Source organism: Saimiri boliviensis, chromosome 2 (genome assembly GCF_048565385.1).
Source record: "Saimiri boliviensis isolate mSaiBol1 chromosome 2, mSaiBol1.pri, whole genome shotgun sequence".
Classification (NCBI taxonomy): domain Eukaryota; kingdom Metazoa; phylum Chordata; class Mammalia; order Primates; family Cebidae; genus Saimiri; species Saimiri boliviensis.
The window spans coordinates 144,978,866-145,003,445 of NC_133450.1; the positions used below are offsets into that span (position 1 = coordinate 144,978,866).

General features: G+C 40.6%; 1 protein-coding gene and 1 pseudogene across 2 annotated transcripts in view; one reads left to right on the plus strand and one right to left on the minus strand.

The window, feature by feature from the left end:
• GNAQ (G protein subunit alpha q) overlaps nucleotides 1-24,580 on the plus strand; it is a 341,433-nt gene that overhangs the window by 38,307 nt on the left and 278,546 nt on the right. The gene's annotated exons all lie outside the window — the stretch shown is intronic.
• Nucleotides 17,643-18,252, minus strand: LOC101043688 (selenoprotein H pseudogene; annotated as a pseudogene).

Sequence of the window (24,580 nt, forward strand, 5' to 3'; positions counted from 1 at the left end):
AAAGAACTGAAATGTGCTTCTGACAGGGCAAGAAATGCATCCAGTAACCTCATGTGGTCTTTTACACCGTCAAGCCAAGGCCAAGGCTCTGAGGTTAAGAAAATTGTGTATTGCATTGCAAAATCTTCTCTTTGTGAGTTAGAAGTCTCAAACCCGACTTTGTTACTTTTAGACAGTTCTAAGTTAGCATATATATTAAACAACTCAATTTCCATCATAACTTTGCAGTAAATTTCCAAAAGGCATATTTCAGGAGACCTTAAGGTAAGCATTGTTTCTGAAAGCATGATCAAATGAAGGAAATGAAGGAAAAAACACTGTCCTAGTTTGAATGACACTTGGAAATGTTTTAGTCCTGGGATTTCAGATGATTTATTTTTTGGTAGTACCAGGCATATGCTGAGAACAGGAGGGGGAAGCAACAATAGGTTTATTTCTTATTGCCTGGTAGTTTGTTTTTTTTTTTTTTTTAAGATTTTTTTTTTTTTTTTTTGGTGTGTGTTTACAAGACAACGTTTTTGGTTGGTTCTGTATTTCAGGTGAAGACAGAATTGGGATCTTATGGGGCAGGGGGCAGTATATTTCTTTTTTATTGATGTAATTGCGGCCAGGTGGAAATAGGTAATTATATTATATTTCTTTTTTTTTTTTTTAAGAGATGGGGTTTCACCATATTGGTCAGACTGGTCTTGAACTCCTGACCTCAGGTGATCCACCCACCTCAGCCTCCCAAAGTGCTGGGATTACAGGCTTGAGCCACCGCGCCCGGCCGGTAATTACATTTCTCACACACACATAATGGATTTGTTTTATATTGTTTTATTCTCTGAAATTAACTACAGAGTAGAACAAATTGTGTATGAATTTCGCATACCCAACCTGCACTAACTCCCTTAAATTCCTGTTTATGACAGTTTCCTCTGGGAATTAGCTAGGGCATTTAAATCAATAGTACGATTAGAACTCAAGTTCCAGGAATCCATTTGTGACCCTGTACGGGAAAATACTAACATAGCAAGCCTGCTTGTAAGAACTTCTCTCTAAGACATTTCACATTTATTGTCACAATTGTCACAACTGGTTGTTGGCAGCATTAAATGTCACCCCACTTGGAGAGGACTCATGGAAGCTTGTGTCTGGTTTCTTCCAGACTTCACCCCATATACCTTTTCCATTTGCTGATTTTGCTTTCTTGTAATACATTGTAGCCATGATATGACTATATGCTGAGTCCCGTGAGTCTTCCAAGTGAATCATTGAGCCTGCGGAGTGGTCTTGGGGACTCCCTAACACATACCCATCGTTAACCGTTAAAGACTTCAACTTGGTTAATGTGGAGTGCTCCGGGCTAGAGTATTGGTACTGCAGCCTGACCCATGCACTACCGCACCAAGTTTCTTTGGAGGAGTTCATGGGATGATGTTGGTAAAAGCTCCTTGAAAACACCAAATCACTATCCAGATGCACAGTGATATGATTATTATTTTGCTTCTTCCATGATACGTTTTGGTAACTGCTATGAGTCAGACATTATTATGCACACATAAAACACTCAATTATTTACCCTTCAGTTAGTATTGGGCCTCTTTCTTCACATGAGGCCAGGCAAACTCCCACTTCCCCAGACAGTGGGGAGCAGTCTAGACACGAATTCCCCACCTTTCCTATATTTTTCACATTGCTCTCAGGTTACTTTTCTTAACCTATGCTAATTACAGTTGGCTGGGTACAGTGGCTCATGCCTGTAATCCCAGCACTTTGGGAGGCCAAGGCAGGCAGAGACCAGCCTGAGCAAAATGATGAACCCCATCTCTACAGAAAATACAAAAATTATCTGGATGTGGTGGTGCACACCTGTGGTCCTAGCTACCTGAAAGGCGTGAGGATCGCTTGAGCCCGTGAGGTGAAGGCTGCAGTGAGTTGTGATCATTCTGCTGCACTCCAGCCTGGGTGACAGAGCAAGAACCTGTCTCAGAAAGAGAGAAAAATTAAGGTTTTGTCATCTGTCCAAACCATTAATTACTCCCATTTGTTTTGAAATAAAGGCCAGATATCTTTATCTGCCCTTCTAGCCTTTTCTTACTCCTTGTCTTCATGTATTTGACACTCTGACTAAACGAGGGCAGTAATCTTTTTCCTTCCCCTCCTCACATATTTGTTTTTTCTTTCCCCTCCCCCAAACCCTAGGATGCTTCTTCCTCCATCACTCCCTGTGCACGTCCTGCTGATGCTTCAAAACCCATTTCAAATGATGCCTCTTTCTCTCTTATCCCTCTAATGGTCAGAGTTTCCATTGAGTCCCATGACGTTTTGTGTTTGTTCTATATCTGAATTTTTTTGATAATGTGCAGGAGGTATTGGTGTGCAAGTGGAGAAGTGAGATAGGTAAGGGAAGGCAGCCAATAAAGGTGCATTTTCAAACCACTAATGGCAGTGGGCAGTTGGAGGTCAAGCCTGGGGAGATGCTCTGGGAGATGATGTCAAGCAGGACTTCTCAGACTTTCATGTTCATGAGAATCTCTTGGCGACCTTGTTAAAATTCAGGTTCAGACTCAGGTCTGGGGGAGACCTAAGAGTCTACATTTCTCATGAGCGCCTTGTGATAATGATGCTGTTGGCATAGGTCTACAGACCCTACTTTGGAGGATGGCGATGCTGTAAAGCTGTCTCACCTGAAGAGTAAGGCAGCTGGAGCATTTACCTTAATTAATTAATTTTTTTTAGAGACAGTCTCATTCTGTTGCCCAGGCTGGAGTGCAGTGGCTCAGTCATAGCCAACTGGAGTATTTATATACCAATTCTGGTTGGTCATTAGTTGGGGGCTTCTTGGGGGCTGTCAATTCCTGCCACCTTTGGCTTCTCAGGTGGCCATCCTTGCCTTGGAGAAAAGTCCTCAGGCAGAGAGGTGCAGATACCTGTAGTTGGAGGTCATCTTGGGTGGCTTGGACAAATTCAGCCCCATCTTGTAATTGTGGTAATTTATACACATTTCTTCCTATCAGATTTATACACATACCAAACTATCAGATCCCCGAAGGCAAGATCTAAAATTTGTCTTGTGTTCTAATAGCACTTAGCACACATTATGCTTTTGTGTTTGCTTAATGAGTAAGTGGATTGTTGGTATTCTCCACTTTGACAAAGTGTTGCAAGTGCAGTTTATGGCGTAGTTCAGACTCCAGCTTGTTCCCCGCTCCCTTTTTTTTTGGGGGGGGAGAGTCTTGCTGTGTAGCCCAGGCTAGAGTACAGTGATGCCATCTAGGCTTACTGCAACTCTGCCTCCCAGGTTCAAGAGATTCTCATGCCTCAGTCTCCCCAGTAGCTGGGATTACAGGCGTACGCTACCACACCTGGTTGATGTTTTTTGTATTTTTAGTAGAGACGGGATTTCGTCATGTTCCCCAGGCTGGTCTTGAACTCCGGGTCTCAAGTGTTCTGCTCACCTTGGCCTTCCAAAATTCTGAAATTACAGATGTGAGCCACTGCGTCTGGCCACGGCTTGCCATTTTTAATCTCGGTATTTAAGATAAAGATTCCACAACGCACAAAGCCTTCTTCCTGGTTCATCATCTCTGAAGGTATTAGTGGCCTTTTCCTCATTGGTCAGTGCTAACAGGTACAAGAGAGAAGCATACCATGGAAGAAAGCAAAAATTACCCCTTTACGGACTTTTGGGTTCTGTTTATTTTTTTTTTTTTATTTTTATTTTTATTTTTTGAGTCGGAGTTTCGCTCTTGTTACCCAGGCTGGAGTGCAATGGCACGATCTCGGCTCACCGCAACCTCCACCTCCTGGGCTCAGGCAATTCTCCTGCCTCAGCCTCCTGAGTACCTGGGATTACAGGCACGTGCCACCATGCCCAGCTAATTTTTTGTATCTTTAGTAGAGACGGGGTTTCACCATGTTGACCAGGATGGTCTCGATCTCTCGACCTCGTGATCCACCCGCCTCGGCCTCCCAAAGTGCTGGGATTACAGGCTTGAGCCACCGCGCCCGGCCTGGGTTCTGTTTATTTTTAAGATGAAGATACTGAATAAGGCTCAAGAAAAAGGATTCTGGTGAGAAACTTTTGGGATAGCTGCTGCTCCTCATCTAATTTTCCCTCTTGAAGACATTTTTCATTCCTTGAGGGATTTCTGTTCTTTTTTCTTTTTGGACATGCTCCTTTATATTTGGATGGATTTCCCATATAGACACAAATTTGGTTTTCTAATTATAAGGCTAAAACAAATCTTTTAACTTGGTTGCTAAATTTCCTCTACATTATTAAAGCTCTTTTTGTTTTGAATATGCTTTTCCAAATTTCATTTTTCCTTTGACTCATAAAATTTAGTGTTTTAAAAACTTCTTATATGGAGCGTTCCTTTGAAATAACTACTAAGTATTTGAGACCTCCTATGTATCTAGTTCTGTACTAGATTCTGTGGTAGAATGAAAGAAATGTGACGTTGACTACCGGCCTTAGTCATTTAGGTGGGAAGAAAAGTAGTTGATACAATGATAGAAAACCAATTTTAAGTGTTAAGAGAGGTCCAATGACAGTTGGATGTCTTTGATTTCTTTCCATTCAGTCCTCATTTCATGTATTCCTTCATGTTATCATATTGTATAAGTTGTGGGTGTAGATGCCTAGCTGAAAAGACGCAGTCCCTGTCAGATACAGAAATTTACCTGGGGGTAAGATTGTGGATTGATGTGGTTAGGGAATATCACAGAGAATGTACAGTTTTCTAGGTCATCCTTTGAAAAGTCAGCTGGCTTAGAAAAGGCCACATGGAGATCAAGGACCTTATAACCATTGTTTGCCTCTGTACTCAAGGGCTGGTTTGGTGTCCAGAGGTGACCTGAAGTTAATGTGGGAGAGGCCACTGTCTGCTAGTAAAACCAGTAACCAGATGAGAATTCTTGATGCTTTTTCAGCATATCTTTCTTGTGGTTGTGTGTCTCTGTGTGTGGGTGTGTTCTTCTCTTCATGTCTGTAAATATTTTAAATATTCATTTCACAATCCCATTGACTTTGGCTCCTTTCAGTCTTTGACAACTGGTATAATCTCTGTGCATAGATTGTTTATGTGAAGTGGCTTGGGGAATAAGTGATAAGGGGGTTATTTCTCAGTTAGTTCACTTGGGGAGGAAATGTGTCTTCCTCTGATTCATTCACATCACTTAACTGAATAATATTATGTGGAATGGTTGACTGCTAACTTCAAAGGAATGCAAAGAAAAAAGTGCAAATCACAGAAAAATGGTATCAAGTTTTTTCATTAATGGCCTTATATTGACAAATCTTTATCTTCTGGATGAATATACAAACCTTTTACTTTATGATGCCCTTTCACAAGTGTGACTTCATTTGAAATAGAAAATTGTGATGAAGTAAGCATACAGTCTTCATCTAGAGTGACCTGGAGAGGTTATATGAGCTTGTGTAGTAGAATCCTCCTAGAGCTTGTATAGTAGAATGCTCCTAGTTGAAATCTTAGTCCTTTTACTTCTCAATCTTGGAATGTTGGTTAAGTTTAAGGCATTGAAACACAGATTCTTCATTTATAAACTAAGAAAAACAATACTTCTTATAAGGGTTGTTGTAAAAAATAAGCCAGTGAGGCTGAACACAGGAGGGGGTCTCAGTAAATGTTCCTTCTCCTCTGGTCTAAGATTCCAATTACTAGAATCTAAGGCCAAAGGAAATAGATGTTTCAACTCAATCCATGACTTCTTTAAGAAAAAAGTACAAAGAGGTATGAAAATTCAAAATCACATTTACTTTCATACTTCAGCTGACTGAGAATATTCTGTGATCATTGGTAGCAGCTCTACTTACTAAATGCATTTTAATGAGCTACCATTTTGGGGATATATCTTGGTGCTGTAGCCAAACTTAGAGGCACTGCCTTCTATTTCTTTTCTTTTCTTTTTTTTTTGAGACTGAGTCTTGCTCTGCCACCCAGGCTGGAGTGTGCAGTGGTGTGATCTCAGCTCACTGCAGCCTCTGCCTCCTGGGTTCAAACAGTCCTCCCACCTCAGCCTCCCGAGTAGTTAGGATTACAGGCGTGCACTACCAAACATGGCAAATTTTTATTGCATTTTTAGTTGAGATGGGGTTTCACCATGTTGACCAGGCTGATCTCAAACTCCTGACCTCAAGTGATCTGCCCACCTTGGCCTCCCAAAGTGCTAGGATTACAAGTGTGAGCCACCACACCCAGCCTTTCTATTTCTTACCAAAACCCAAGGCCCTTAGTTCCTTGTTTTATAGAAATTGCTGTCAAGACAGAAATGCCTTTGTTTAATTTCTTTATTTGCTATTTTCCATCAGATTTGTGTGCTGCTCTGATGTGCAGCTAGTCACAAGGTTAACTGCAAAATAATGTTTTTGATTTTTTTTTTTTTTTTGAGATGGAGTTTTGTTCTTGTTACCCAGGCTGGAGTGCAATGGCTTGATCTTGGCTTGCCACAGCCTCCACCTCCCGGGTTCAGGCAATTCTCCTGCCTCAGCCTCCTGAGTAGCTGGGATTACAGGCACGCACCACTTCCATGCCCAGCTAATTTTTTGTATTTTTAGTAGAGACGGAGTTTCACCATGTTGACCAGGATGGTTTCGATCTCTTGACCTTGTGAGCCACCGCGCCCGGCCTGTTTTTGATTTTTAACCTGTGTTTATTGCGATTGGTTGGTGCATTTGTTCTGATTGGTAGGTGTGTACTGTTTGGTTATTAAATATTTTGATTCCCACTGGGGATTACATACTTCTAAACATTTTTTTCTGTGAGATATTTGGATGTGCCTTTTAAGAGAAAAGGTTGTTTTAGTAAGGTCTACCAAATTAAAAGATGAATAGTAAGAATTTGCTAGTATCCTGTTTATGGCTGAATATAAGCAAGCGTTTACAGTTCTTTTCTAAAATGAATCTTTAGTTAACATTAATGGAACTATGTACTATCAGTTCTATACTGGAAAGCTAATTATCGGTATGTAATCTTAGCAGAATTATTATGCTTGTTGGTGTAATCCATGTCAGCAAGGTGACACATTATAATTACGTATTCATTTTTCACTTACTTTTCTAATCTTGTACATGTATCATCAGACAGGCTTTCTTTATTATAGATGTGGTTATTTTATGGGCAGCCACTTCTAGTTGACATAAAAATCATCCCTCATCTTTGGGCCACATGGTCTTTCCTGAGACATAAATATGATATATCCTCTGCCACATAATCTTTTCTAATGATATGTGTGTAGACAACTGAAAGCTCCTTTTGTTTCTGTGTCTGAACTGTCGGATCATTAGCCTACTTACTAGAGGACTGATATGTTTCTTCAAGTTCTGCTGGCATAACATTTGGGTCCTATTTTTCACTGCTCTGCATTTGATTTCCCTATAGTTTTCAATTCAGGGAAAAAAATTGAATTTTGATGCTAATTACCCTCTTTTAAATTCTATCATTTGTAATTTAAGCTTGATATATTAGTTTTTGAGCATTTATAGTTTATATTCTCTAGTATTTGAACCTTTATTTGATGGTTTTCTACAACAGAAGTGCCTAATACAAGTAAATTTCTCTTTTAATGTATGCTTTTGGTACTTTCTAAGCATATTAACTTCATATTTTCTTAAGTTATGATCTAAAACTGATGAGAAATTAACCTATTTTGGCCCAACGAAGCCTAGATACTCACTTACTAAATGTTACCCTAAATCAGAGCCTTAATAACGTTTTTTCCTACTAGGAAACTAACACTGTTGTAGGAAGTTGTTCTTTCCTCATTTTTATTGGCCTCCAGTTTTCCATATTTGGTGACTTTTGGCAGGGTAATATATAAAATTTGATTTTAGTGTTGGCTCAGAGCTTCAGTAAGAACAAATCATTTCTTTGTTATTTCTGTTCTTCCATGTATCATCAGCTCCTAGCACAGTCCTAGGCCCAGCATAGATGGGCAATAAGTATGTGTTGAAGTCAGTAGCTCTCCAGAGGCTTGCTTGAATCTTTCCCTTGTCCAGTCACCTGGGAAGAGAATGAGATCTTTATACTGATTTTGTCTTAGGAGGCCTAATTCCTTAGTTCTTGTGCAGATTGGCATTATGTAATCTTTCCACTATTAGATAACATTTTCTGTGACAGCTGACTCCTTTGGGTGAATGAATTTCTCTATCAGCTGTTGAAGTACTGAGTTTGGGTTTAGAAAAATGCAAAAACATTTGTCCATCAAGCCTAAAGAAATTGTTTAGCAGAAGAAAGGGGAAGTATTTAAATCATAAAAATTTGCTTTCCATTTCAGATTCTCCTTAGCGCTCCAGGCTGGCCATAACTTCCTGGATGGAGTAAATTCTTTTATTAGATGACTAGAGTTGAATTGTGTAAGCCAACATTATTTTGCATGCTGATTCTGTTTGCATTTTAGAAATGAGGATAATTCTAAACATTTTTAGGTAATCTACAGGTGTACTAGATTGACATTCTATTACAAATTCACTTTTTCTTTAAGTCTTTTTTTTTTTTTTGAGACAAAGTCTCACTCTGTTGCCCAGGCTGGAGTGCAATGCCACAATCTTGGCTTACTGCAGTCTCCGCTTCCCGGGTTCAAACGATTCTCCTGTTCAGCCTCTTGAGTAGCTGGGACTACAGGCACCTGCCACCACTCCCGGCTAATTTTTTTGTGTTTTTAGTAGAGACAGGGTTTCACCATGTTGGCCAGTATGGTCTCATCTCTTGACCTCGTGGTCTGCCCTCCTTGGCCTTTCAAAGTGCTGGGATTACAGGCATGAGCCACTGCTTTTTTTTTTTTTTTTTGGAGACAGAGTTTCGCTCTTGTCTCCCAGGCTGGAGTGCAATGGCACAATCTTGGCTCACTGCAACCTCTGCCTCCCGATTCAAGCGATTCTCCTGCCTCAGCCTCCCGAAGTAGCTGGGATTACAGGTGCCTGCCACCATGCCCAGCTAATTTTTTGTATTTTTAGGAGAGATGGGGTTTCACCATGTTGGCCAGGCTGGTCTTGAACTGTTGACCTCAGATAATCCACCCGCCTCGGCGTCCTAAAGTGCTGGGATTACAGGCATGAACCACTGTGCCTATTCCTTTAAGTCTTATTACAATGATTATTAAATATAGCTGGTAAGTACGCTTGTCTTTGGTTTCACATAGTATAAAATAATACTAATAGTTTTATTCATCAGTGTTTCTGTTAACCTCATTAATATTTTGGTTTATTTTATCCTATGTAGTGTGCACTTTTTGTTCATAGATACCGATGCAATGGGAAATAATTTCTAAGTAACTACATTCATCAGGTAATCTGAAGATTTAATCATAATGGAAGTGGTATATGTGTACCTTTTATAAAATCAGATTCAACTTTTTTTTTTTTTTTTTTTTGAGATGGAGTTTCACTCTTGTTACCCAGGCTGGAGTGCAATGGCATGATCTCGGCTCACCACAACCTCCGCCTCCTGGGTTCAAGCAATTCTCCTGCCTCAGCCTCCTGAGTAGCTGGGATTATAGGCACGCGCCACCATGCCCAGCTAATTTTTTGTATTTTTATTAGAGATGGGGTTTCACCATGTTGACCAGGATGGTCTTGATCTCTTGACCTCGTGATCCACCCGCCTTGGCCTCCCAAAGTGCTGGGATTACAGGCTTAACAGATTAAACTTTTTGCAGTGACAGTCCAGATGTAAAGTAAAATGGAACGTTGAGAACGGGGATGTTTTTACCTTTTTCTTGGGTAGGAACTGGAGCACAGATTTAGGAAGAATCAAGGAGAGCTCTTCAGCATTAGTCAATGGTTTATGCAATTCACGTTGTGGGTATTTCAGGGAAACCAAATTCTCACTTCAAATCTGTTTGAAAAAGTAGGTATCATGTAAATTATAGTTTTGAAAATGCTGCAGACAAAAAAGGCAGCATGAGAGGTGCCGTTGCCCTCACTCTTCTCATTTAGTGTCTTCTTTTACGGGTGAGGTGAGTGTATCCTCATCAGTTAGTGGGAATGCCTGAGGCAGCCTTTAACAGGAAGCCGAGCAGCTTGACCCTGCCCTTCCTGCATATGGGATTTGGAGGGCTTGGTGCTCTGGTCTTGGGGTGTGTGTGTGTGTGTGTGTGTGTGTGTGTGTGTGTGTGTGTGTAGTTGAGAAGGAAGGAAGAGAGAGAGCAATTGATGGACTGTCAGTGCCTTCAGTTAAGGAAATACAGCAGTTCTTTCTTTCTGCCAGCTCCTTGGCCCAAGCTGCCTGATGTGGCTCATCCTCTTTCTGATGAAGTCACTAGGTCATACTAGCCATATTTATCAGCAGTATAGTGATCATTTACATGAAACTCTGCAAACTCTCTTGAGATGTCCTTTGGGATGAGATGCAGTGTGCTTAGGGACTACCCTTGCTCACTGGGTGCCCGTGATTAATGGCTCAAAACAATTACACTATGAATCTGGTTCTCCAGGGAGGATGTAGGCCAATTCCAGCCTTGAGCTGCAGACTGCTCCTTCAGGTCCTAAATTTATTGATTTGGTGGAGCAGCCTCCTGCTTGGGGCCCTTGTACAGGGAATCAGGCTGGCGTGGCCCTTGACCACAGCAAGGGGATCGTGTTCGGAGCACCTCACCTGACTTACCTGCACCTGTACATTACCTGGTAAGGTGTAGATGCCAAGCCCTGTTGGGGAAAAAGCGCAGCAGGATCAGGTAAAAAGCAAGAGCCATTGGAGACAGATGATTTGATGGCAGGGGAAGTTGGAGATGGAGGTCACAGAGCAGCAGTTAAGCCCTGAAGAACCTCTGGAGATAAGAGAGAGTGGATGGGAGGGCAGGCATGCTGATCGAATGTAGGAGGGGGCTCAATGCCTTCTAATTGATGTTTTATAGAAAAGGGTGACTATACAATATGGAGGCCTTGAGGAAACTCATACCGGTTACCTCCTTGTTAACTATTAACATGCTTGCTGGGGCAGCTCACAATGACATTTTAGGATGAATAAAGTATGATGGCTAAAGGTATGGATGCCCACATCATGTAACATGGGTTTGAATCTTGATTTCAACATTGTCGTCTCTGTACTAAAAGATAAAAGTCACTTTCTAAGCTTAGCTGCCTTATCTGTAAATTGGGAGATAAATCATAATGATTGTTACAAAGTATAAATGAGATAATACATACTGAATATTTTGCATAGGGCCTAGGCATAGTAAATACTCAATATAAGTTAGCTGTTGTTGATGATCCTTAATGCTATGTATATCTGACTAATGTCTGTAGAAGAGAAGAACCAGTAACAAGTGCGACGGACACTGCTTATTTGCTAGTTTAATGAGATCAGACCAGTATAGACTTCAGCCTGGATACTGCAAAACATAAGGGTTACACAATTAAATTTTATGTGTGTAAACAAAGAAAAAGACTCTTAAAATCTTAATTTATCTCACCATTGCATATTTTGGATTGCTGGGCATAAATGACTTCAGTGACAATATTTGTGCTTGTCATCAAGTTTGTAGTGATAACCAGTACATTTTTGCTTATTCTACACTCTCATCAAGTTGTAAACTTATCAAAAAATAATGTTAGCCGGGCGCGGTGGCTCAAGCCTGTAATCCCAGCACTTTGGGAGGCCGAGGCGGGTGGATCACAAGGTCAAGAGATCGAGACCATCCCGGTCAACATGGTGAAACCCCGTCTCTACTAAAAATACAAAAAATTAGCTGGGCATGGTGGCACGTGCCTGTAATCCCAGCTACTCAGGAGGCTGAGACAGGAGAATTGCCTGAACCCAGGAGGTGGAGGTTGCGGTGAGCCGAGATTGCGCCATTGCACTCCAGCCTGGGTAACAAGAGTGAAACTCTGTCTCAAAAAAATAAAATAAAATAAAATAAAATAAAATAAAATAATGTTAAGTAAAATAAAGCTCTAAGCCACCTCAAGCCCCAGTTAATTCAAGATAAGTAGGTAGAAGGTGGTCCTGGGAACAGCAAAGCATTTTTAGGTACATGTTGAGGAGCTGTCATGTCCTGACCATGGTCAGTTCTGCAGCCTCCCAAGCCCTGTGTACTCTGCTCCTCTGAATCCCTGGTTCTGTTTTGTGCGGGTTTGTGATTCTGTGGTGATAGAGGAATTGCTAGATGTGAGTAAGGGGACACCCCTCCTTTATAAATAAGTTTTTTCTATATGCAGTCTTCTTTCTATATGCATAGAGAATGTGTGGCAAAGACTTGCTTTGTATATTCCTTAGTGTTTTACTTCTAGAGAATTTAATTTATTAAATAGTATATTCTATTTGAAGATACTATTTGATAAATATAAACAGATTTTCATTTTATGAAACCAAGATGTCTAATGAATTCTAAAAATGAAAATTCTCCGTAGCCTGACAAGTTTAGGCCTTTATATGAGAATGTTTTGTTGGGCCGGGTGTGGTCTTGCTTGTAATCCCAACATCTTGGAAGCCTGAGATGGGAAGATTGCTTGAGCCAAGAGTTTGAGACCATCCTGGGCAACATAGTGAGACCTCATCTCCACGAAAAGTTTAAAAAAAAATTTGCCAAGTAGGTAGCTCCCAGCTACTTGGGAGGCAAAGATGGAAGGATCACCTGAGTCCAGGAGTTAGAGGCTGCAGTGAGCTATGAAACCACCACTGCACTCCAGCCTGGGCAACAGAAGGACACCCTGTCTGAAAAAAAAAAAAAGTTAATGCTTCTGCCCTTGCCCTCTCACCTTAATACCCTAAATTGCTGAAAATTTTTTTATGATGGCTTTCCCCATCTTCTTCCCTTACCTCTACCCTCAGTTGTACCATTCTTGGTCATTAACACTCTTTGGATTGTAAAAGTTAAGAGAAGTACTATAAGACAGTGTTCAGAGTATGGACCCTAGAGTCATAGAACCAGGGTTGAATGTGAGTTTGCCATTTAATAGCTGTAGCATCTAGCAGGCTGCAAGGCTTCTCTTTGCCCCATTTCTTCATCTGTAAATGAGGGTATTATCAATAATAGTGCTATCTCATATACGTTCATATATAGAGAGTACGTACTTAGAATTTGTTTGGCACATGGTAAGGATTATGTAAATTTGAACTTCCATTTTAGAGCATTGTAATAGATAATATGAGCTGCTATAACACACATACCCCATATATCAGTGACTTAATTCACTAGATTATTTCTCACTTTGTAAAGTCTAAAATGGATATTCTTGATAGGTATGTACTTACCAACCCAAATGACACTTTTTTCTCTATTAAGATGTTAGAATATCTATCCAGAAAGTGGAGAAATTTAAGCTAATCCTAGTGTTAGTCATATGTGGCCCGTATTTAGGCCTAGAACTAAAAAGCTGCTGATGAAGACTTACTTATAATATAGGAATGTGTTGGATTTTCAGATAGAGGTTTAGGCTTTATAGGAGGTTAGTAATGATTTTTAATGGGGCAAGGGAAATAAAAGTAAGCTCAGCTGCAGCAAAACATAGAAGTAACTCAGGCTAAACAGGAAGAGAAAACTGGTTCATGTTAAGCACAAGGAGAAAGAAGACCTTTGAGCATGGAGCGTTGTTAGTGATTGAGGTGGATCATAAATGAATACAGCAGTAGGAGGTAATGAAAGTTAAATTAATATGGCTGCCGGAAACCAGTAACACATGGGGAAATGGATGAATCTCAGATACTAGTTGCCCAGTAGAAGGATAGATAAAGTGTTCCACAAAGTTCTGAAGGGATAGTAACAGATTCATAGGTTTCTTATCAGAAAGCGAAAGCAGATAGAACAATAGGTCTGATTAACATTTACATATTCCTGGTGTTAAGCAATAACTATTGATGTATCTTGTTTAAAACACATGTAGCTAGATGAGGTGGCTCACGCTTGTTATCCCAGCACTTTGGGAGGCCGAGGTGGGAGGATCACTTGAGCCCAGAAGTTAGAGACCAGCCTGGGCAACATATTGCCACCCCATCTCCACAAAACATTTTAAAAGAATTAGCTTGGCAAAAAAAGTTAGCCGGGCGATGTGCGCCTGTAGTCCCAGCTACTCCGGAGGCTGAGGTGGGAGGATCACTGAGCCCAGGAGATCAAAGCTGCAGTGAGCTGTGATTGTGCCACTACACTCCAGCCTGGGCAACAGAGTATGATCCTGTCTCAGAAACAAACAAACATACAGAAAACCCAAAACCTTTCAGTATATTTGGGTTTATAGAGTAGCTTCAGTAAGGGAAAATTATGAAATGATTTTTCATTTCTTAAGGATTTTACTGTAGATTTTTTATACCTCACTAACATGATTTTATTACCTAATTTTAGCTCTACATAAATCACCTGAAAATGTTATTTACAGTTATATGTTCATGTATCTAAAGTAATCTTGAAATGTCATTTAAAATTTTGCCCATTGGAAGATTTCAAGCAATATTATGAGTACCTTTATAATAAATTATAATTTATCTGAATTCCCTGTCCTCCTCACCTCCCCACCCTCCCCCACCCCCCTACCTCCCCCCACCCCCCGCAAAACACACATAGATGGAGTCTTGTTCTGTTGCCCAGGCTGGAGTGTAGTGGCCTGATCTTGGCTCATTGCAACCGCCACCTCTCAGGTTGAAGTAATTCTCCTGCTTCAGCCTCCAGAGTAGCTGCGATTACAGGTGCATGCCACCATGCCTGGCCAATTTTTTTTTTTTTTTTCTGTGTTCTTGGTGGCGACAGGGTTTTCCCATTTTTGGCGGCGACAGGGTTTTCCCATTTTTGGCCAGTCTAGTCTTGAACTCCTGACCTTTTTATCTGGCCTATCTGCACTTTTGTATTATTTTTTCTCCTTAGATTAATACACATAAATCAACAGTGTGTTTATATTACATTTATTTGCTTTCTTTTACTTATACTGAAGATAAATGCTGAATATCTGATATAGTATACATATATTATATATCAACTGTTAGTATTTTCTTTTCTTTTTTTTTTTTTTGAGACTTAAGTTTCGCTCTTGTTACCCAGGCTGGAGTGCAATGGCGCGATCTCGGCTCACCGCAACCTCCGCCTCCTGGGTTCAGGCAATTCTCCTGCCTCAGCCTCCTGAGTAGCTGGGATTACAGGCACATGCCACCATGCCCAGCTAATTTTTTGTATTTTTAGTAGAGACGGGGTTTCACCGTGTTGACCAGGATGGTCTTGATCTCTTGACCTCGTGATCCACCCGCCTCGGCCTCCCAGAGTGCTGGGATTACAGGCTTGAGCCACCGCGCCCGGCCTGTTAGTATTTTCTGACAGCTAATTAAAAAATTGAATACCAAGATGTATTTCTTCATTACAGAGAAGGTATTCCATAAATTTTGTGGTTTAGACCTTTAGAGTCTGTTTAGAGCTGAATTAAGTTGACTTGCACTGAATTTAATGAGTTTCTAATCCAAAATAAAGTCATCGTGTTTTATATATAAGGTTGCCATTAAGACAGCCAGATATTTTGGTTAACAATATTAGAATCTGTTTTGTAGAGGATAAGGGGATGTTCTGAAATTAGAATAGACAAATAATAAAAATTAATTCCTAATATCTACATCTTTCTTTTTTTTTTTTTTCCTGCCACTTCCACCTCCTGGGCTCAAGCAATTCTCCTTTGTCAGCCTCCCAAGTAGCTCGGATTACAGGTGTGTGCCACCACACCTGGCTAATTTTTGTATTTTTAGTAGAGACGTGCTTTCACCACGTTTGCCAGGCTGGTCTGGAACTCTTTGACCTCAGGTGATCCACCCACCTCAGCCTCCCAAAGTGCTAGGATTACAGGTTTGAGCCACCGCATCTGGTTGTCTTTTCCCTTTTGTTTCAAATCTGTTGTTGGCTTTTCAGGAATTATGTAGACGAAATAGGTTATTTCATACCTTTTGTAGATGTTACTTGGATCAAGAATTTTTTGTCTTTATTTTTGAGGAACATTTTTTACACTTTTGAACCTTTAGAGAGATCCCTGTCCTTCTGTCTCTCAGAAGTTCAAGAAACTTTAAAAATTAAATGAATTTCAGTATTTTGTGTTTCTCCTTTTCAGAATAAAAATCCTGCATATAAGGCATTATAGCATGTGGTAACCTTAGTCTTTCTAGTCTGCAGTTAACTTGCAAGTGATGCAAATGCCAAAAGTTGAACTGAAAATGTTTCTTTTTTGTTATAGAAATTAAGGTAATTGATTAGCCAATTTTAAATATTTCTTGTGAGGTACCATTTAAAGGGAAATGATAGAAAAATGTGAAGAGAGAGGCGAAACGAGAGAACACTCTTACACTGCTGGTGGGAGGGTAAACTAGTACAACCACTATGGAGAACAGTATGGAGATTTCTTAGAGAACTGAAAGTAGCACTACCTTTCAATCCAGCAATCCCACTACTATCTACCCAAAGGAAGAGAAGTCACTATAAGAAAAAGATGCATGCACATGGATGTTTATAGCCGCACAATTTGCAATTGCAAAAATATGGACACAGCCTTAATGCCCATTAGCTAACAAGTGAATAAAGAAAATGTGGCATATATACACCATGGAATACTACTCAGCCGTAAAACAGAACAAAGTAATGGCCTTTGCAGCAACTTGTATGGAGCTGGAGGCCATTATTCTAAGTGAAGTAACTCAGGAATGGAAAACTAAATATCGTATGTTCTCACTTTTAAGTGGGAGTTAAGCTGTGAGGATGCAAATACAAATGGACTTAGGGGTCTTGGAGGGAAGTATAGGAGTGAGGTGAGGGATAAAAAACTGCATATTGGGTACAGTGTACACTGCTCAGGTGATGGGTGTACCAAAATCTCAGAAATCACCTCTGAAGAACTTACCTACCTCACCAGAAACCACCTGTACCCTCAAAACTATTGAAATTAAAAAAAAAAAAGAGTTTTAAGGAGGGAGGGGAATACTGAAAGGAGTTGAAAAGGGAATGAGCGGGGCCATGGAGATGTGGAGGTAGAGTATTAGAAAAGACAATCTCATAGTCGTCCTGTGTCCTGGTCTGGGTTAGCATACTGGTTTTAATTAAGGACTGTGGTATTTATTGTTGAAATGTGACTAATATTAGGCCTTTTCTGGTGTTTATGCCCGTTCCACTGTGGTTTCTATCTGTTAAATACATTCTGTGTGCTAAGGTGAAGAACATCACTGAAAGGATACTAATAAAGCAGAAATGGGTCACTGACAGTGTTGGTTCAATTTAGTTTGAAGTTACCACATGCGCCACCTGAACATCTAAATTCCATTTAAACCCACCTGCTTTGCTTCGAAGGGTTCTCTGAGTGAACAAGTGATAATGTCAATTGTAAATGGCAAATATTCTCAAACTGGTGTAGGAGCAATTCTGTCACTAAGGTTTATTGTTTCATTTTGTGCACCTTCTATTGTGGATACTTGAAAGCAGGTGCTCTCTTTAGAGTATATAAGTTGCCTTGAAATTTGAAATTAATGGAACTTGCTATTAAATACATTTTGAGGGAATTCTATTTGGCATTGAGATAAGTGACTCCAGTAGAGATTTTCTTACGTATGTATTAAATAAGGTCAACACAGAGTTACACAAGGAATGCATTCTTAAGTCATATGTGTCCAAGAGAGCAGACAAATAAACATCTTGTGTGCTGAGCGGGAGGAATTGCTGTTTATTGGCCTACCATAACTACACTCAACTTTTTTTTTTTTTTTTTTTTTTCCAACTTTTATTCAATCAAATCCAGTAACTTTAGCAATGCCTTACTAGAGGGTTGTCTCACAACTGAACCTTCATTTCTGGCGGGGAAGAAACCATGGCTTCAGGCACATGACTGACGTTTGGCCATGTTCCATCATTAATGTTCCAACATCACCAGGGACACAAAGCTCAGCATGAGGACTTCTACCCAAATCTCACTACGACAGGTACTTCTTCAACTCTTCCACCACCTCTTGAGGCTCAGGGAATTTGAGTTTGCGCGGGGGCCCCTTCTTAATCCCAGTCCAGAGCTCCGCACTGCTGCCGTCCGGGCGCAGCAGCGTCACCTCGAAGCTGCCCCTCCGGGGCTTGGCTGGGTTCACCTTTACTGGAAGTTCTGGGGCCTCCAGGCGCAGCGCCTGGCTCAGGGCCGCGGCGTTGCGCCCATAAACGCGTCAGCTAGTGCAATGCTCAGTAACAATGGTCGCCTCCTCCACTCCTTCCCCGCCGTTCGCCAGCTTCTCTCGCTTCTCGCTTCTCGGTCGTGGCGACCACCGCGGCCTCAGCCTTCCGCTTCCTCCCGCGGGAAGCCATGGCGCCTAGGGCCGGGCCACTCAACTTTTATGAAACCATTTTGTAGGAAAGCATCTAGTGAAATGGTTAGGCCAAATTTTGGATTCCAGCAGCCTTTTATGCTTAAGCTATTGTCTCTGATAATTCTGTTACCAGAACAGAATTTCTGATAACATTAGATTCACAGAGGTGTGCTTTTTAATATACATGTATACACATACATGCACATATACATATTCATATATGTACACATATCCACCCCACAGGGTTCTTGAGATACTACAGGAGGATAAAATGTGAAAAACCTGGAGCCTTTGAGCACACTCTGGAAAAGGCTTTAAAGAGGTGGGATGTCGTGGCTCATGCCTGTAATCCTAGTACTTGGGGAGGCTGAGGTATGAGGATCACTTGAGCCAAGGAGTTCTCGACCAGTCCAGGCAACATAGTGAGACCTGTCTCTACAAAAATTTTTTTTTAAAATTAATGGGCCATGGTGGCATGCTCATTTGGTAGCCCAGCTACTTAGGAGGCTAAGGCAGGAAGATTGAACCCAGGAGTTCAAGACTGCGATTATTGTGCTACTGCACTCCAGCCTGGGCGACAGAGTGAGAGCATGTCTCTAAAAAATTAAAGAAATGAAAGATCAACTTTTAACAAAATCCTGCAATTCCATGAAGCACTAAATACCTATAGAATGAAAGCACAGCTCAGAGGTTGCAATAAATCTTCTCCAACCTTCTTATCAGAATACTATGGACTTCTGTAGGCATGGAGTTTTCATTAGCTTCTGTAAATAACTGCCAAATCAGAGTAGATGTAAGTGTAATAAAAATGAAGATAATAGTTTTTAAAATCTCAAACTTTAATCAGTTCATTTATGAAATTTAAAAGTGATTTTTCAGAAGAGAGTATATATTATGCTTATGATCAAAAGGAGTAAATAAGAGGGGAAAGATCATCTGTTTATTCATTTGTGCAAATGTGATATCATTTATCAAAGTAAGTTTTCAGCTGTAATACTGGATTAAAATAAAATTAATAATCATCTATGAAACACTGTTTCAGCTGGCTGCTGGTAGCAGAAACACCCAGTTTTAATTGGTTTTGGGAAAAAGGAAATGCATTCCTTCATGTAAGGAGCAGTCCAGTGGTGGGGAGGGCTCCAGATGTCAGCTCAGGGCTCTGGCTTCAGCCCCTTTGGGATTCTTTTGCCCTAGGCCCTTAGCAGGCCCTCACAGGGCTTCCAGCTCCACAGCCACATGCAGTCAGACTAGAGACAGAAAGTCTGTCTTGCGGTGTTTCATTCTTGGGAGAAAGGAAAACGTCCCCAAAGCCCTTCTAACAGGCTGCCAGTATCACATGGCTACCTCTAATATCAGTTCTTCCCTGAGTCTCACAGTCAGAACCGCTTCATAGGCTCAGCTCAGTCACTAGGGGATTTGGACTACAGTGATGGTCCCATTCAGGATTCAACATTCAAGTCTGAATTGAGGGCAGAGCCGCCATCCCTTGATGCACATGACGGGATGGGCGCCCTAACTGATTTGGGCCTTTGCCAGCAAGTGTTTAATGGAGGGGGGATGTTGGGTAGGCAGCCAGAGGCATCTGCTTTTATAAACAGAAAATGATGGATGAGAATGAATTTTTGAAAAGATTCTGAAATGCATCTATTAAGTAAAACATTGGATTTTCAAGATTATTTTTTAAAATAACATACTTTGTTTTTGTAAAGAAAATTTTGCTAATCAGAACAAAAGAGAATTTTGCAAAAAAAAAAAAATAATAAAAGGTTGCTAGCAAAGAATATTTATTTAAAAAAAAATAAACAAAGCAGTTATCCAGGAATTCTTATGTAATCTCTAGCATAGGGCTGGAATTGAACAGCATTTTATCTTTATCACTAGGAATAATGGAGTTTTAAGTTCATAGCTGACATTCATCTCTGATCTTCTTAGGATAACTACTACCATCCTTATTAAATCCCATGAAGTAATAGCCTGATGAAATATGAGCATGTAGACTTGCATTAGCTTTCAGAAAAGTCACCAGTATTTGAAGACGGTATTTCCTGTGAACGGTTTGGCAACTGAGATTAGCAAATGAGGAAGATGCTGCTGTCTTCATTGACCTTTTGTAACGTGGATTTTTGACAAAGCCTGAGTCTTCTATAATAACAGTGGTAATAGCCATTCTTTATTTGTCACGTGCACGCTCTGCCAGGGCCCTGTGCTTCATGGCTGGTATGTTAATCCTATTTATTTAAAGGCAAAGATATAATATGTACCATGCTTCCCATCCCATAAGTGGTACAAGATGGGATTTGGAACCAGATCTGTCTACACCCTGAATCCTGTTTTCGGTATATTTCTTCAAAAGAAGAAAGAGCAGAAAGCAGCGATTATGTGCTCAATTAATGGAAAGATACTAGATCAAATCCTTTGACAGATTAATCAACATGATCCCACATCCCTTTAGGTTGCAGTGTAGGACCGAACATGTACTATTTCCAGCGTGGCAAGTATTAAAGGAAGTTCTGGTGTCCAGCCGTCTTCCTGATATTCTTTCTGCAGCAGTCAGTTATCCTGCTAAAGCATAAAGCAACTGTTATTCCTCTGTGGAGAACCTTCTGAGGGTTTTCTGTCTTCGAGTTGACTTAAAATTGTAGAGGGCCTGCTGGCCTTGTCTCTTGCTATTTCCTTCCATTCTCTGACATCATCTCTTTCTACTCTTCTCTGTATTGACTCCACTCTCTGCTATGTTCTTCTTGCTGTTCTTTGAACCTACCAACCTCTTTTCTGTCTCAGGGACTTTGACTTTGAGGTGTATGTGTCTGGATTGCTTCCCCAACCAGGAATCAGCATAGCTCATTCCCGCCTCTTTTCAGCCTTGACTTAAGTTGTCTCAATAAGGACTTCCCTGGCCACAGCACCAACTCTCATTCATGGGATACTCTAACTTCTTACTTCTTCTTTTCTTCCTATGGGTTTTTAGTATTTTCTTTCTTTTTTAGAGATAGGGCTCTCACTGTGCTGGACTTGAATTCCTGGGCTTAAGTGATCCTCCTGCCTCAGTCACCCAAATAACTGGGACTGCAGGTGCATGCCACTGTGCCCAGCTGTTTTCTGTGTTTTATATACTATACATTTATTTTCCTAATATTAGAAGCTCCCTGAGAGGTTTTGTCTGTATTGTGTATTACTAGATCCTAAGTATCTAGAACGGGACCTGGTACAATGTTGCTTAGTAAATATTGCTGACCGGATGAATGAGTGAATGACTCATGCATAGATTAGAACTCTGGCTGTGATCAAGCAGGTGGACTGCCGAGAAATATTCACAAGGATGTGGTGTTACTTAACTGCAAAACTGTTTAGATGCTTCTATTAGATTAGTGGTGTCCAGTCCTCTTTTGTCATCAAAAGAGTGAACCAGAGTCTCGTTTTATTCAGCATGTTACTCTCATATGCCTCAAAACATGGGAATTATATATAATTCTCAACTGCAGGAATTTTTTTTTTCAGTCTAACAAACTTCTACTATTTCAGAAGTCCTTGAAAGCAAGTACCCAAAGGCTTTCATGTGCCAATGACTCTGCAGACCCAGAGAGACACTCAAGATAATATTGACACTTTTAAAGTCTGCATGGTGCTGTTTGCAGATGATAAGCCTACATGCTGTAAAGGCAGAACTTCATATGGAATTAGTATTGTTTTTGCTTTCTCAGCAGCATGGCGACAGGCAAAGAAGAAAAGAAAACTAAGGAAGAACAAGTGGCCCTCAAATGTTAGACCAGACTGAAGGTGCATGTAGTGATGGTAGTAACCAGTTTGCACCTTTAATATCTTGACTTGTTTCCATCACTTAGGAATCATTCTTTCAAATGTATGATATGTAGGTGCTGTGCTAAGCACTGTCAATACAATGATAAATAAAAGAATAAAATCTTTATCCCCATGGAGCTTCCAAACAAGTAGGGAAAACAGTTACTAATATATATGTAAATAGTTTTAAAACTCTTATCAAAACTCTTAAGAAAAGTTTTTAAAAAAAAAAAAGGGCCAGGTGCCATGGCTCACTATAATCCCAGCACTCTGGAAGATCAAGGTGGGAAGATTGCTTCAGCCCAGGAGTTCGAGACCAGCCTGGGCAACATAGTGAGACCCTCATCAATACAAAAATAAAAAAATTAGCTGGGCGTGTTGGTGCACACCTTAGTCCTAGCTACTTGTGAAGCTGAGGTGGAAGGATTGCATGAGCTCAGCATGTCGAGGCTGCAGTGAACTGTTCTAGCAGTTCTAGCCTGGGTGACAGAGTGAGACCCTGTCTCAAAAGAAACAAAAACCCACAGGCAGTGTGAGAAAGAGTGATGGTAGGAGGGGCCAGGGTAGACCTCTCTTAGAAACTGACACTTAAAGTTTGATGAGGTTTGAGCATTGCTGCTTTTATAGAGATTATTTTGTTGTTTCATTAGCAACAGTCAGTTAGCCTCAAATGTCAAATCCAAATCTCTGTACCAGGGTGCACAATAGTGTGAAGTTCAGTAAAATTCAAAGGTTACTTAGAAAGAGAATGACTGTTTCTATTAGGCTAATAGTGTTGCTTAGAGCAACAGGATTCTGTTGGATGGGAAGTCCGTGTATAAACAGCAGCTACGAGCCAGATATCTCACAGCAGCGATGAGGCAAGGGAAAGGTGGTGGCGGCTGTAATCTGCATGGCTGCAGAATAAGCAAATATTGATGTGGGACTTTAAACCATGGCAATTCTAGGAAATTCTAGGAAGAAGCAGCAGCAGTAGAGGTAGAATGTGCTTTCCAGTTAGGATATCTTTCTGACTGCTTCAAATACTAAGACTGTATAGAGTCAGACTGTCCAGAAAAAGGAAAAAAAGTCTTCATGTCAGGAAGATCAAAGTTCATTTAAATTTGAATGACAGCTAGTTTAAAAAAATCATACTTAGGCCGTGGGGCTCATGCCTGTAATACCAGTCTCCTTTGGGAGGCCAGGGCAGATATGAGATCAGGAGTTCCAGACCAGCCTGATCAATATGGTGAACCCCTGTCTCTACTAAAAATACAAAAAAATTAACCAGATGTGGTGGTGTGTTCCCATAATCCCAGCTACTTAGGAGGCTCAGGCAGGATAATCACTTGAACCCTGGAGGCTGAGGTTGCAGTGAGCCAGGGTCATGCCACCGTATTCTAGCTTGAGCTACAGAGTGAGACTCTGTCTAAAAAAATAAGAAAACATACTTGTACTAATCTAAAAACACATAATCAGTTACTGTGTTTTAAGCTGTGAGGCTTAACACCTTGTACTTTGTTAGGGTATGTAATATTTACATGACATACAACTATCCTCTGCTTGCAGAATAGGAGTTTCTGCAACAGTGACTGCTCACAATTAATGTCTTCAGTCTCTTTCCAGTACACGATGTGATGTGGGTCTCTGTAAGAGGAAAACCAAAACAAAACAAAACTCCACAAACTCTTTTGAAAACCATTTAGGAGGAACTAAGTCCATGCTGTAGAATTGCCATTTCCTTGCTGTAGTATCAGGATCCCCATTTTGATTTTGTAGTTATCTGCTTTCTCCCCTCAACTCTTAAATACCTGAATAGATGTTGGAGGATTGCTCTGTTCTTCACTCTGGAGCCTGGTCCCTTTGTCAATTATAGTAGGGAGTTTCTCTCTCTGGCTCTGCTCTGTGCATTGTAAAGCAGAGTTTCTCAATGTGTGGAATGAACCCCTGCATTAGAACACCTGCACTGAATCCCTGGTGATACTTCTCTTAAAACTTCAGATTTCTGGTTATATGATGTTATATGAAGGGACTTTTTAAAAAGATAATGTTTAAAAAACATATTTTAAGACAGTAAGGGGCTGTTTATAAAAGAGTTCTAAAGAAACCACAAAAATTATGTGAATTCATCCTTTTGGGAATCTTATCTTTTCCAAGGACTTTATTAATTATTTCATCAACTCTTTAAGGCAATTAAGAATAAACACAGTTAAACAGGTACTGCAGGCTGGATGCAGTGGCTTATGCCTGTAATCCCAGCACTTTGGGAGGCCGAGTCGCTTGAGTCCAGGAGTTCAAGACCACCCTGGGCAACATGACAAGACCCCATCTCTACAAAAAATACAAAAAATTACCTGTATGATGGTACCTGGTAGTCCCAGCTATTTGGGAGGCTGAGGCAGGAGGACTGCTTGAGCCCAGGAGGTTGAGGCTACAGTGAGCCAAGATCATGCCACTGTACTTCAGCCTGGGTGACAGTGAGACCCTGTCTCAAAACAAAAACAAAAACAAAAACGAAATCCGAAAAAACTACGTACTTCAACTGAAATTAAAAAACTTTATGC